The sequence below is a fragment of the Schistocerca cancellata genome, chromosome 4 (assembly GCF_023864275.1).
Source record: "Schistocerca cancellata isolate TAMUIC-IGC-003103 chromosome 4, iqSchCanc2.1, whole genome shotgun sequence".
NCBI classification, from domain to species: domain Eukaryota; kingdom Metazoa; phylum Arthropoda; class Insecta; order Orthoptera; family Acrididae; genus Schistocerca; species Schistocerca cancellata.
The window spans coordinates 35,217,980-35,233,843 of NC_064629.1; positions in this window are offsets into that span (position 1 = coordinate 35,217,980).

Sequence of the window (15,864 nt, forward strand, 5' to 3'; positions counted from 1 at the left end):
CCTGTCTCTTAAGTGCATGATTTAGAATGTTAGCAAAATTGTCCCGATAACGGGGCAATTGCGAGGCGTCCAAATATGCAATAAACATGTACTGCTGAAACGTCAAAAAGTCATTCCCCTTCACACCAGTAACAACAAAATGAGCAACAATCATATCACGGAATTTAGTCTTCGACTTCGGAAAGTAGGAGGAACCCGTCCGCAGGATATTGACGGTGGCGTAAGCAGTGACAGACGTCCTAGTGAGCAAAGAAAGTTTGTTCCGCAGCCAGAGCCATTTGGCCAAGTGACTACTGCAGGTAAGTCTATGTAGAAGCATGTCCAAGGAACAACATTGACAAAATGTAGCAGTGTCACTAAGTACAATTCCGTGTAGACGTGCATTACTAGGTAATATAAGTTATTAATGACTCTTGACCAAGAGGAAGCCACTTCCATCTTGTGACTCGGGAAACTGATGTTGGTCCATACGACCTTTCAAAGAACAGGCGGAGTTCATCGGGGCTGTGGCAGACCACCCCAACTCCACGAGCAAGCACGAATTGTGTCGTAACCACTTGCCGTCTCAATATGTCGTCCCTCAGAAATATCACCGCAATATAAAATTTCCAAACGTGATACAGTTTGAAATGAATGCGATCTACGTCAACAGGCGAAGCAAGAATCACTGGATGTACGGGAGTGAAGCGTCGTGAAGTGATAGTATGCAGTTCACTGGTAAAAATCAGCAGGACCGTATTAAGGCAGGTGCAACATGTGTAGCTTCACAGGGTGGCAAAACTTTGGGGTCTGCAAAATGTTGCCATAAATAATAATAATAAGTGTAATTTTAATGTTCACTCCGTCAGCATTCAGGTATTCAATAATTTGTTGGCAAAGTACTGACAAATATTTGTACCTGTCATTAAACCCGAATTTTACTGTTAGTCTATCTGTAAAACGTCTTCCATGTGCGCGCGCATTAAAGCTCTGTCAAACAGGGAGCAAGGAACCTGCGCGGGCTCTGTGTTGCAAGCTACGCTGTAGCATCGTCTCGCTTTTTTTTTTTTTTTTTTTGCTTTTTTTCTGATCTCATTTTGTTCGTTAATGTTCGAATGTTCGTTGCATTTGTTCGGGGTGGACGTCCCATAACAACACCTGTTCAAGTTCATCGTTGATACGTTCACCCGGTTTCTTTTCAAATTCCGTGTCGGGTAAATGTGCGCAAGATACCGACATAAACAGAAAGACTGACTGAATTGGTACGCGCAAATGTATTTTGGTACGATATACGGTACTGTGATTCTAAAAATGTGATGGAAAAGGCCACAAAACGGAAGAAAATTGACGCAAGTGTGTATGAAACAGGTGTTTTCTTTGTCTACAAATAAATGGGCAGTTGCATGATACAGTATCAGATGAATATTGTGATGTACAATACATTTCAGCTGAAATAATAATGTGGGTGCACAAACCAGTGGTGTCACTGTAATACAATTTAAGCTACAAGTATGCCCGTTTGACAACTGCTTCCGCAGTACCGATTGTAAGTCCATAGGCCTTAAAATGGCTCATCACTCCCACCACACGACGATCCCTGCATATTTGTTTACTTGCAATTGCTTTTGAAGGATCTTCCAAGGCCGCTGATTTGGGAAAAGGCGTCATCAGATAGGTTCGTAATTTAAACTCTTCATCAGCTGTCAGTGTGTTGCCGGCCATTGTGGGCGATCGGTTCTAGGCGCTACAGTCTGGAACTGCGTGACCGCTACGGTCGCAGGTTCGAATCCTGCCTCTGGCATGGATGTGTGTGATGTCCTTAGGTTAGTTAGGTTTAAGTAGTTCTAAGTTCTAGGGGACTGATGACCTCAGAAGTTAAGTCCCATAGTGCTCAGAACCATTTGAACCATTTTTTTGTCAGTGTGTTTGGTTTCGGAGGCAGAATACATTTTCCTCGTATGAGTCGCGGCAAAATGCACAGTTTTCAAAATTTGTGCTGTCACAGTGTCTGCCATAGCTGCCCACCACGATAAACACGGAGTTGTAATCGTGATAAATAACTTCAAGCAGGACTATTGAAAATAAGGTTTTGTAACAAAAATTAGAGCCACTGTTTTTAGAACACTTCATTCTAAAATACTTCCCATCCACGCTGCCAGAGCAGTTAGGAAATTGCCACCGTTCCATCAATCCCATCTCAATTTTCATCCAGATTGCCTCTGCTGGTTAAGGTTCCAAGTCTTTCCTCGGAACCTACGGGCTTTCACTAGTTCGTTTCAAGTTTTGACATTTTCGGTTAGTGAGCTTGTGTAACGTTTCCAACTGTTCTCGAGACATTCGACAATAAATGAAGAAACGATCTCCACCACACTACAGTTCCCTGTAAAGACGGTGAAATTCCCTGTCGTCTTGTCGTTTAGTCTTAATTTCGTGTTTCCACTTTCTTCGTTTCCTCGAAGCGAGTGCAGATAAAGATAAGATCGTCATGAGAAGTGCTACTTATGTTTACTGGACGGTAGCTGATTCGCTCGCAGCGAGAACCTATTCGACAACTGGATCGCTGCGTCCTGCCCACGCTCTGTGTTAGCCACAGCCGACCTCAGCGGCAACAGCGTTCTGTGCGCAACGGCAGCCCGCTCTCCTGTTTGACACAGCCTTGGGCCGTACGCACACGGGTCGATTCGGACTCGTGGTGGACGCGACTCGTTCTCGAATCGATTCTATCCCCATTCGGCTACCCACGTAAGTGAACAGGTGGCCACCAACAGATCGATTTGTAATCGTGTCGTAATCGTCTCGAAGTTGTTGCGAGCTACGCCAATCTCTTGCGTCTTGCAGGGCACGGGGAAGATCGAGCGTGACGAGCAGATGTCACGTCATAGAGGTAATTTGTTTTGTAATTCCGCATAATTTTTTTGTACCTCGGCTGCATGAAGTACGTAAACACATTTTATAATGTCACTCATCGTATTCTCACCCTCGTATCAGAGTACCAAGACTTGGAATTCTTTAGTCATCACACCAAACGTGCATTCAGTTGATTAAGCGGTAATTGAAAATTTTGGTTATATTGTCAAGAGCCCATTTTTAGTAAGTTCTAAGGAAAACTTACACGGCGGTGGTGTGTTAATCTGCGAATTAGATAAAAGCTTGTAATCGCCGAGACTCTGAAAATACCTCCAGCACTGTTTCTACCAGCGTACCCAGTTTCAATCATCGTTAAAATATCATTAGCATCACAGCACCCTAGTAGTACTGCAGAGTGGCATGATTTATTATTAGGCGAACCAGTATTAGGAATTTTCTCTATGCGAACATGTTTCCCGTCTATTGCGCCTATACAATTCGGAAGGTTCCATAAGCACTGAAAGCGTTTAGCAATTGTTTTACCGTGATCTTGAGTGGAACATGTTATGTAGGCATCTTTCAACTCATTTCATATGATCTGCACGGTTTCAGATACTATTAGCCCAACTACAGTTTGTCCCCGACAAAAGCAGAGTCCCAACGAAACGAATGTACACCCTGTAGCCAACATCTGAAATTAAACATACAGATAAGCGAAAATATTGTCTTCAAATACATAGAGAAAAATATTTATTTATAAACAATTATACTCTTATCTATCAAAAATTATGTATTTAGTTTTCGGTTTCGGTGGATGAACGCAAGAAAAATGGAGGAACCTGCGGAATGCGTTCGTAAAGAATCTCAAGCCCACACCGAGTGGTAGTGGAGCAACAAACAAGTAACCTTGTTACCTGATGGATACAATGCAATTAGCTATTCCTTTCGTAAAAGTAGCTGGCGTCCTACTAGTAAATTATCTAAAATCCGTCATCCCTCACCCACACCAGAAGCTTCTGAAATGGAAAATCTCAACGAAATAACCCTCTTCTCAGAAAGTATTTCGGTGAGCTTGAAGTTATCACAACTGACCAGCAACAACCACCCTCCTCCACATCATTCAAATATTCAAATGTGTGTGAAATCTTATGGGACTTAACTGTTAAGGTCATCAGTCCCTAATCTTACACACTACTTAACCTAAATTATCCTAAGGACAAACACACACACCCATGCCCGAGGGAGGACTCGAACCTCCGCCGAGACCAACCGCACAGTCCACGATTGCAGCGACTCGACCGCTCGGCTAATCCCACGCGGCTCCACATCATTACGCCAACCCACACCGCCAGCCGTGACGCCAGGACCGCCTTCGGCAATTCATGACAGGGTGACACCATCACCTGATCCCACTGGTACGAGAAGACGAGTCAGAAAGAGAAAATGTTCAGTCTTTCAAAGTGACGCAGGCAAACTTTTGCTGAATATTTTTCAGCAAAGGCGGTGAAGAATTCAAACACATCCACCGAAAAAGATAAGAGAGAGCCCAGTATACAAAATTTCCTGGTCAGCCTCGCCACAGACCTCATGCAGATAAGCGATACAAGAAGGCGGCGTCATTCTAGCAGGGCATGGCAGGATTCGGCGTCAACGACGATCACTTTTAAACATTGAAGAAAGACCAACGGAAAGTGATTTTTCCATGTTGACAGAGCCTGCAAATCACGCTGAGCATCATAGCACCCCCTTATCACTAGAACCGTTCATTATGCAAATGGTTATTGAAGGAATTAACCGACAAAAGTTTTGTAGGTCTCTGTTGGAATTCGCGTGCGGCGTGTTGTTTAAGTCTTCATTCACTCATGGTTATGTTGCCATCATACATAAAATTAAGGTATGTAATTCGAGTAATGACTGATCATAATGAAGTTCGTTCTTTGTATTTGATATAATCGAAGTACAGTGGACTCTCAACTGTCCGATCCGTGACTATCTGGCCTCTGGACTATCTAACCCACTTAGTTAATATCATAATAATACTTTTCCATAGTAAACTGCGGATTAATTTGTCTTGCATATTGTACTTTTCCAAAGCTTTAGCAAGCAGGCTACCTGCTGCAGTGCTGAGTGACCTTTCAAAATGTTTTATACATCTTTTGTGCTTTTAAAACATCTGGAGTCATAATTATAGTACTGAATAAATTACGGGAACCACTCTTCGAAAAACGATGCTTACAATTAGAATAGCTCACAAACAACAGTAAACAAACGTTGAGAGCAGCTCCCTTAACAATCCTGTGTTCTTTGTTTCTTCAGCTGAATATCACACTACCAAAGTGAGTACGTTTTTAAATTGTTATTTTGTGCGGTCCTTTGTGTTTTAATTAAAGAGTCCGAAATGAGTGATAAACGAAAAAAACTTATAGTGATCATGTAAGTCGGAAAATCGGTAGGTGTAATAGACAGCCAAACAGTTGCGATAAATGGTGACATGTAGCTATTGACATGGTCTGTTATTTTAAGAGATTGGTTTTACTGATTTTAGGGGCCTTAGCTTTGACATACGAACATACAGGCCGTTGCCGACACATGTCATAGGTCATAGCTTTACTGACTGATTGCTAATTTGAAGTTTGTTGTCCTTCTGAGGAAGATGGGTTTAAATCCGTCGAAACCATGGTAAAAAGGTTATTTGGAAACCACCACTTATTTCAACTGATTGGCTGTATCACACCTCCTGTTCTGAAACAGATGCTGTAGTGCAGCCATGTTCAAAATATTGAAGTCAGAAAATGTTAATAAAAATGGGTTTTAATGTAAAAAGGTTGTTTTTAATGGTCCTGTTGGCTTCGGAAGACAGAATTTATAAATCCCCAGGCTATATGATTTATTTTTTGTCAGGTTTGACCTACTGCGACATTAGTTCAAATAGTCTGGAGTCTACTGTATGTTCAGTACCCAACACTCTACATAGCAATTTTTTTCTAGTTCACGAAAACGGTATAAATGGATGGTCTAGGTTAAGTGGTGTAGCATATCGAAAGAAAGGTGAAGAAAAAAGACAGAGGGATAGCAAAGTTACCGCGACTGGACTCATAGTTTTATGGTGAAAGTGAACCGTTGTGGCTCTGGACGTGCAGGTGAAGTAACGGTTCAAAACTGTAACAATGAATAGTTTTGCTCCGTAAGTGCAGACGAAATTAGAGTTCTAAACGGTAAACAGAATCGAGAAATTCTAATTTTCAGAGTTCCGGAAGGATGTCAAGTATCTACCACTCGAAAGCGGAGGATTATATTGGGAAAACAATGACCAAACACTGGATTATTTGGTTAAAATGGTGTGATCTAAAACAAAACTGCTGATTTTTCTAAGTCCTCGCGACGGATCTCACCGATTTTGCAGCAAAATATTGATTCTGAAGGTTTTGGTGAATGGGGAAATTATCAGTCGTGAATATTTTGTATATTCTCTGAACCGTGACGAAATGTCACGGTTGGTTCTCTGCGTTTCCTCCTTGTCTGTAGCGCGTTCCTTTCGAAACTCCCGCTTCGCGCTCTGTTGTTTCCTTACCCTAGCCAGAGGGCGCTGTGGCGTTGCTGCGGCCGGCTGCCTGCCGTGTGTGCGAGGGAGCCTCGGTCTGGAGGAGGAACTCCTAGCTGCGGACGCCTGGGAGCGTACAGGAGGCCACGCCGTTTTGTTGATGTTTGGCGTGACTCGTGTCAGGTGTGATGCATCGTTAAAGCCGTGATAGCAGCCAGTGTTACTGTCTTGGTCGCAGATGGATCAAACGGAATGAGGCCTGGTTGTCCATTGAAACTCCTATCCTACAGATGTCGTCGGACTTAAAGTAAGACGTTTTGACCATATATATGGGTGGAATCTAAATTACTATCTAATTACTATTGAGCTGTACTTAATGCCATATTCATATTGTAAAGAAAGGGACTTATTGGAGATTAACTGTCGCCGTAAGGTGTCGTGGACGGTGCCCTTTCCTGTTATTCATTTTAATGTTCTAGTCAATGGGTAAACTTGCTAATTATTTTCTCTTTACATGGGGTGTGCCTGCCTTGATGTTATAAGTGACTGTTTCATAATCAGTTCTTTAACGCACCTACGCACATATTTATATTTATGGGAGAACTTAAATTGTGTTCCCCTGTTCAACTTCAACTAAAGTGCAGAAAACTGAATCAGGTGTTTATTATTGTTCTAGTGCTATTATCTGTCAAGTGTAACACGCGACGTTTTCGTGGTCTCTTACCAAGTGTTACAATAAACGCAAATTGCAGTGAAGCGATGCACTATTTCAGTTGTTCCCGTGATTTCCTATCTCCGCATTGGTTAATCTAAACTCATAATAGCCGGCCGCGGTGGCCGAGCGGTTCTAGGCGCTTCAGTCCGGAACCGCGCAACTGCTACGGTCGCAGGTTCAGATCCTGCCTCGGGCATGGGTGTGTGTGATGTCCTTAGGTTAGTTAGGTTTAAGTAGTTCTAAGTCTAGGGGACTGATGACCTCAGATGTTGAGTCCCATAGTGCTCAGAGCCATTTGAGCCAAACTCATAATATTTAATTGTCAAAATACTGGAGGCAGGTGCGTGTGTGCCACGCATACTCCACCTGAAGGGAAAATAATTAGCAAGTTTACACATTGACTAGAACATTAAAGTGAATAACAGGAAAGTACACTGTCCACAACACCTTACAGCGACAGTTAACCTACAATAAGTTCCTTTCTTTGCAATATGACATTACGTACAGCTCAATAGTATTAAAAACAAACATTTGGATTCCACAGATTTATATACAGGGTGTTACAAAAAGGTATGGCCAGACTTTCAGGAAACATTCCTCACACACAAATAAAGAAAAGATGTTATGTGAACATGTGTCCGGAAACGCTTAATTTCCATGTTAGAGCTCATTTTAGTTTCGTTCTTCCACCTACGCTCAATGGAGCACGTTATCATGATTTCATACGGGATACTCTACCTGTGCTGCTAGAACATGTGCCTTTACAAGTACGACACAACATATGGTTCATGCACGATGGAGCTCCTGCACATTTCAGTCGAAGTGTTCGTACGCTTCTCAACAACAGATTCGGTGCCCGATGGATTGGTAGAGGCGGACCAATTCCATGGCCTCCACGCTCTCCTGACCTCAACCCTCTTGACTTTCATTTATGGGGGCATTTGAAAGCTCTTGTCAACGCAACCCCGGTACCAAATGTAGAGACTCTTCGTGCTCGTATTGAGGACGGCTGTGATACAATACGCCATTCTCCAGGGATGCATCAGCGCATCAGGGATTCCATGCGACGGAGGGTGGATGCATGTATCCTCGCTAACGGAGGACATTTTGAACATTTCCTGTAACAAAGTGTTTGAAGTCACGCTGGTATGTTCTGTTGCTGTGTGTTTCCATTCCATGATTAATGTGATTTGAAGAGAAGTAATAAAATGAGCTCTAACATGGAAAGTAAGCGTTTCCAGACACATGTCGACATAACATATTTTCTTTCTTTGTGTGTGAGGAATGTTTCCTGAAAGTTTGGCCGTACCTTTCTGTAACACCCTGTATATATGCGCATTATCACGATTAAAACTGGTGGGAAAACAACAAATTGGAAACTGACAAATCTATACTGAAAGCAGCCACACTACACCTAAACACCTCCAAAATGGCAACTTAATGGCTACCTAGAGTTAACATGAAGAACAGCATGCTTGTAGATTGAGTAGAATAATGGAATAAATAACACATACATGGATTCTGACGTCCGACAAACTGTGTTGGGCTATTGAGCAGTGATTAATTGAAGCTAGCCACAACATACGCTATCTGAGAGGTGACATGCCTTTACGATGCACACAGTGACTTGCCGCCTCTCATATTTATATCTTACTCTGAGTAACTTGGTTTGGGGAAGTATAGCCGAATATAGTCATAAAAAAAAATGTTCAAATGTATGTCAAATCTTATGGGACTTAACTGCTAAGGTTATCAGTCCCTAAGCTTACACACTACTTAACCTAAATTATCCTAAGGACAAACACACACACACCCATGCCCGAGGGAGGACTCGAACCTCCGCCAGGACCAGCCGCACAGTCCATGACTGCAGCGCCCCAGACCACTCGGCTAATCCCTCGCGGCCGGTCATTAAAAGGCTATTAGTATTGAGAACCCAGAAGATCTGAATATTTTCCTCTCTAATTGCATGCGGTGAAGAGTTGCTATTTCTTCCCACGCTATGTCTCTCGTCGCCTGTGTGGTCCGGAAAGACAGAAGTGTTCTGCTGGAGATGAAAGGATTATGCCGATGGGGGTGAGGGAGTCGAGTGGATGCTGTCCAGACGCCGACATTGTCATAACAGCGGGGGCGACACGCCAACAGAGGCCTGAGGGAGCGGCTGGAGTTAGAGATTCCGTTACTTCGCAGAAACATAGTGAAAACACTTCCTGACGGGCTACGAGAGAGGCGTGGGAATGACTTGTGTTCCCAGGCATCTTGGCGGGCAAATTCCCGCGTTTTCTGTAAAAGATTACCTATGCTTGACTTGCTCAGAGGATAGCTCCGTGACGTAGCAAAATCGGCGCAGAAATTGGCGCCAAGTATCTCCATTGTTGGAATAGTAGTGCTTCGGCAATAGAGTGGAATTTTCCGCCGGTTTTCGAGTTGCTGATTGGCACGTTTAACCATGGCCGCTGTCGTGGGGGCGGTAATGTTCTGTGTTTGGCTTGTACGCGTGCTCTTGAGAGAGGTGGCTCTCGCCCTTCGGTCGGAGTAGGTTAGAAGACTGAGCTCTCGTTGCTGTGGACAACCTGTCTTCCGTTGGCTGTCTAATATACTTTCATTTAATTGTAACTGTTTGACGAAGTTGCTGAAGTTTCGACTTCAACATAACTTTCCGAGTACAGTTACCAATTGAGCGTTCTGCGAACAGGCGGCCTGCGTTGTCCGTCTTGAGCAGTTTTGGCTAAAGTTGACTGTATCGGAGTTACTGTGAGACTGCGCTTGTTGAAATCAATCACTGTACCGTCAGTGATTGTGTGGCGAGCCTTCTTCGTCTCCCTCAGAGGCGCATTTGTATCGCTAGAAAGTCTTTAGTCTGGAACAACCAGACCAGGATAATTTGTTTCGGGCTATACTTGTAACATTATGATCACCACGACAGGATGTCGAAGCAACCAGCCATCGCCTCCGGTACGCCAGATCGTGTCCTTGCAGTTAAGAAGACAGCTTGGTAATGTCTGTCCGCAGCACCGGCAGATTAGGGAATTTAGCTATGTGACAATCAGAGCTCAGCAGAGCGCGCCTGTTCCCGTCTTTTCTAACGTGGTTCTGTCTTGGGTGTTCATTGTCTGAGTTCTCACTACTACAGCAGCAATTGATGTTGGGTTGGCTGGGTGTTTCTCTTAATATTTGAACTGCAAGGAATTGGCTCCACATACCACTTGGTCATAAATGTCACAAGCTAGTTTATGGACAACTTCACCTTCATAGCATTTATTTGAGTATTCAATTGGGTGTATTGTAAATGTTTCATGTGTTTTGTTTATTATTTTGAGTTTAGTCATAATAAACCAAATTGTTATTTTGGACAGAACTCTCATTCTGTAGATCGGTAGAGCAACCCTTTCATTTCTCATTACGTTAATGAAACTTTCCTTTATCAAATTAAATTATTGCAGGTACCAAACTCTTTTCTACCCCACTTGCAGGGTCGATTACAGTCATTTCGCGTTTCTTCTTAATCCATGTGTAACAGCAAAAGTCGGAGTTAGGAAAGTGGGGGGGGGGGGGGGGCGCCTTAGAGCGTCATTTCCAAATCTATACTCAAAGGAGCCACACTCCACCTAAACACCCCCAAAATGGCACCTTAATGGCTCCCTAGAGCAACAGAATTAAGGAGAGCATGCTTATAGATTGAGTAGAATGAAGGAATAAATAACACATGCACGGTTTCTAACGGCCGACAAACTGTGTTGGACTATTGAACAGTGATTAATTTAAGCTAGCCACAACATACGTTAACCAGGTTATGGTTCAAATGGTTCAAATGGCTCTGAGCACTATGGGACTCAACTTCTGAGGTCATTAGTCCCCTAGAACTTAGAACTAGTTAAACCTAACTAATCTAAGGACATCACAAACATCCATGCCCGAGGCAGGATTCGAACTTGCGACCGTAGCGGTCTTGCGGTTCCAGACTGCAGCGCCTTTAACCGCACGGCCACTTCGGCCGGCCTAACCAGGTTAGCGGCGTATTTAACGACAAGCATCGAGGAAGAACCTTGGTCAGAAGGTAATGGAACCAGTACTAATTTACAACTAACTACAGCATTGAAATCTACTGATGACAGGTTGACCACTACCGATGTGGCGTTACGATGGACAGTCAACAGACTGAACACTCAGCTGGAACACAAACTTTATGCTAAGGGGCGAAACGCCCAGGCCAAAGCATGTTTAGCGCAAACACTTAGTTTGAGAATAAACAACCATGAAACAACAGGATGATATTGCAGCTTGCAGTAGAAATGCCAGAGCCCGAATATAGCCTTAACCCAAGGCAGGACTAAAGCACACTAGTTTCTCTCTCAACTAAAGTTTGCACAACAATCAAAACTAGCAGGATTCCCTTACACGGCAGACGTGCCAACACTTCGGTTCATACACCTGAATCAACAAGTGCCACATAAATCATTGACACATATCGGTTAATATTTCAAAACAACGTACTTAAATACATTTGTTTACCACAAGCCTTAATTAGTTAACAGGTTAGGCTCTGTTATTGAAGCCACGCAAATGAGGTAGCAAGTTAAGGTCTGCAATTCTACTTTGCCATTTAACACGCGTCGTGACGAGGAAAAGGAAGAATCCCAGTAATTAATTGAAAGTCACTACTTGGATCCTGTATTTGAAGATGCGCTCAAAATCAACAGACAAAAGTGAGAGTCAAGTTTTCACACGCAAACAGCACACTCAGAACACGAGCACTAGGTGAACATTAAGTAAACTGCTCCTTGTTCAGTCATTTACACATCGACGAACAAATCTTCTTCGCCGAATTACTGTAGACGCCGGAATGCCCAGTTGCTTGCAAATAACGCAAAATAATGGTCAAAACGTCTTACTTTAAGTCCGACGACATCTGTAGGATAGGAGTTTCAATGGACAACCAGGCCTCATCCCTTTGGATCTACCATCAACAAAACGGCGTGGCCTCCTGTACGCTCCCAGACGTCCGCAATCAGTGTTCCTCCTCCCGACCGACGCTCTCCCTCACACACGGCAGGCAGCCGGCCGCAGCAACGCCACAGCGCCCTCTGGCTGGGGTAAGAAAACAGCAGAGCGCGAAGCGGGAATTTCAAAAGGAACGCGCAACAGACAAGGAGGAAACGCAGAGAACCAAATGTGACATTTCGTCACGGTTCAGCCTCCCCCACCAAAACCACGCTCTGCTACCACTGAGACACGCGCACCTCCCTCCAATATTTCAACAAAGCTTAATCAGTCTTATATCAAACATTTAAATATTACAGGGCTATTACAGATGATTGAAACGATTTCATAAATTCACTGTAGCTCCATTCATTGACATATGGTCACGACACACTACAGATACGTAGAAAAACTCATAAAGTTTTGTTCGGCTGAAGCCGCACTTCAGGTTTCTGCCGTCAGAGCGCTCGAGAGCGCAGTGAGACAAAATGGCGACAGGAGCCGAGAAACCGTATGTCGTGCTTGAAATGCACTCACATCAGTCAGTCATAACAGTGCAACGACACTTCAGGACGAAGTTCAACAAAGATCCACCAACTGCTAACTCCATTCGGCGATGGTATGCGCAGTTTAAAGCTTCTGGATGCCTCTGTAAGGGGAAATCAACGGGTCGGCCTGCAGTGAGCGAAGAAACGGTCGAACGCGTGCGGGCAAGTTTCACGCGTAGCCCGCGGAAAATTGGCTCATGCCACAACTGGAGACCGACAGCGCCGACTTCATCTTTCAACAGGATGGTGCTCCACCGCACTTCCATCATGATGTTCGGCATTTCTTAAACAGGAGATTGGAAAACCCATGGATCGGTCGTGGTGGAGATCATGATCAGCAATTCATGTCATGGCCTCCACGCTCTCCCCACTTAACCCCATGCGATTTCTTTCTGTGGGGTTATGTGAAAGATTCAGTGTTTAAGCCTCCTCTACCAAGAAACGTGCCAGAACTGCGAGCTCGCATCAACGATGCTTTCTGATGGGGACATGCTGCGCCGAGTGTGGGAGTAACTTGATTATCGGCTTGATGTCTGCCGAATCACTAAAGGGGCACATATCGAACATTTGTGAAAGCCTAAAAAAACTTTTTGAGTTTTTGTATGTGTGTGCAAAGCATTGCGAAAATATCTCAAATAATGAAGTTATTGTAGAGCTGTGAAATCGCTTCAATCATTTGTAATAACCCTGTATATGCGGAAATAGGAAATCACGGGAAGAACTGAAATAGCGCGTCACTTCACTGCAATTTGCATTTATTGTAACACTTGAGCCGGTCGGAGTGGCCGAGCGTTTCTAGGCGCTACAGTCTGGGACCGCGCAACCGCTACGGTCGCAGGTTCGAATCCTGCCTCAGGCATGGATGTGTGTGATGTCCTTAGGTTAGTTAGGTGTAAGTGGTTCTAGGGGACTGTTGACCTCAGAAGTTAAGTCCCATAGTGCTCAGAGCCATTTGAACCGTTTTGTAACACTTGATAACAGACCAAGAAAATATTGCGTGTTACACTTGACAGATAATAGAACTAGAACAATCATAAACATCTGATTCAGTTTTTTGCACTTTATTAAAGTTCAACAGGGGAACAAAATTTAAGCTATCCCATAAATATAAATATGAGCGTAGGCGCGTTAAAGAACTGATTATGAAACAGTCACTTATAACACCAAGACAGACAAACTCCACTTAAATGGAAAATAATTAGCAAGTTTACCCATTTACTAAAACATTAAATTGAATAACAGGAAAGTACACCGTCCACAACACCTTACGGTATTTGGATCATTATTCTGTTCATGCTGAAAATTATTTGGTGGCGCATATCAATTTGCAACATCTGGTTTCAGTGTTTGGTGCCATGCTGGAATACGAATAGCTGAACATGAAAATTCTACCTCTAACAGAGACTACTTGTTAAAACTGAAAAACAGAGGAAAGGAGATGAGTAGAACTGACAAACAGTTGCTCACCCAGAACGAACATGAAGTTACATATTGGAGAAATGTTCTAAAAGAACAGCTAAGAAGCAAGTTTCTTGGGGATCTAGCATTTCGTGGAGACAAAAAGGTGTTTGGCTCCGTAAAAAATGAGGATTTCATGATGTGTGTGGGTTTAATTGCGGAGTATGATTCTTTTATAGCTGAGAATACATCAAGTTTTGGCAACCCTGAAAAGGGATTTACTTCAAACTTGCCACCAACAACTTACGAATATTTATTACGTCTTATGAAGAAGTCAGTGACTCAAAAGATATGTATTGAAGTTATTTCTTGTAAATATTTTTCAGATTTTACACCATATATATCCCACGATGACCAATTAAGAATAATAATTAGATACATAAACGAACATGGGCTCTCAGTTGGAAGAGTCCCATGTTTTATATGCATAAAAAGCGTGCAGGTCACTGTTAAGGAGAGAAGCTTTCTTAAGCAGTTTTGAATTTCTTAGAACTACATGGCGTGAAATTAGAGGAAAGTAATTCGATAACACAGTCATATTCAGGCTTGGAAACAAGGCTCAAGAGACCGAGACTCTGTAATTTTATTCATTCCATGTGCGGCTTACTCGCTGATTCTAGTTGCACAGCTGCCATGTTGTTTGATTCACGGTTTATACAACTTCTTTGCGTATTCTACAGGCAGATGGAACACCTTGGAAACGTTTTCTGATTCTGTGAATATGATACTGAAGTCACTATGGTGTGCATGTGAGGGTTCTTGTAAGAGTTTCAATGCAGACTGGAAACCTGTATCTTCTGCAATAAGAAAAAATTCAGAAAGTGAGAGTGATAAAGTTAGATATGACGCTGAAGGTCTTCTTAGAAAGTTAAGTAGTATTGAGGTAGCTTTCGTGACGTCAGTATGGGGTTGTATTCTGCAACACTTTGGCCAAGCAATGAAAAAATTGCAAGCTGAGGATGTAGACATTTCTACTTCTATTTCTGTATGAGTCTCTTGCAATGTTTTTAGCCGAGCTTCAGACATCTTTTTCATTTCACATGGATTCAGCTGAAAAGTAACTTATGAACATCAAGAATTCTGAATCAGTTCCATCTCCTTCAATTGCTGATAACCAAAAAAGGAAATGTCAAATTAAACACAAGAGATATTTTGATGAATCATCTGACTCAGAAGACGAACACAAATGTCCTCAAGAAGAAACGTGATCAGACTGTGTTGAGATCTGGAGAAGAGTGAAAATGTCGTATTTACGATTATACAAACTCTTCAGGAGGAGTTACAAAATGGTTCAAATGGCTCTGAGCACTATGGAACTTAACTTCTGAGGTCATCAGTCCCCTAGAACTTAGAACTACTTAAACCTAACTAACCTAAGGACACCACACACATCCATGCCCGAGGCAGAATTCGAACCTGCGACCGTAGCGGTCGCGCGGTTCCGGACTGTACCGCCTAGAACCGCTCGGCCACCCCGGCCGGCGATGAGTTACAGAAGAGAGTTAATATCTACTGAGAACATAACTTAAGATTTTAATTTCTCTCAAATATCACCGAGCTAGAAGCTGTTCAAATTTGTGATGCTGCAAAGAAATTTAGAGCCATCTATAATTCTGACAGAGAGAACAACATTGGTGAAGAATGTATTCATTTTAAAAGCGTTCAGTTGGCATGGAGAAAGAAGATGGTGACATGTTGTCCTTTCTTCCCTTTCACTGCGGAATAGTCGTTTAAAAATGGTGATATCTGTCCAAATGTGTACACAGCACTCAAGATTTACAACTGCACTCCAACAA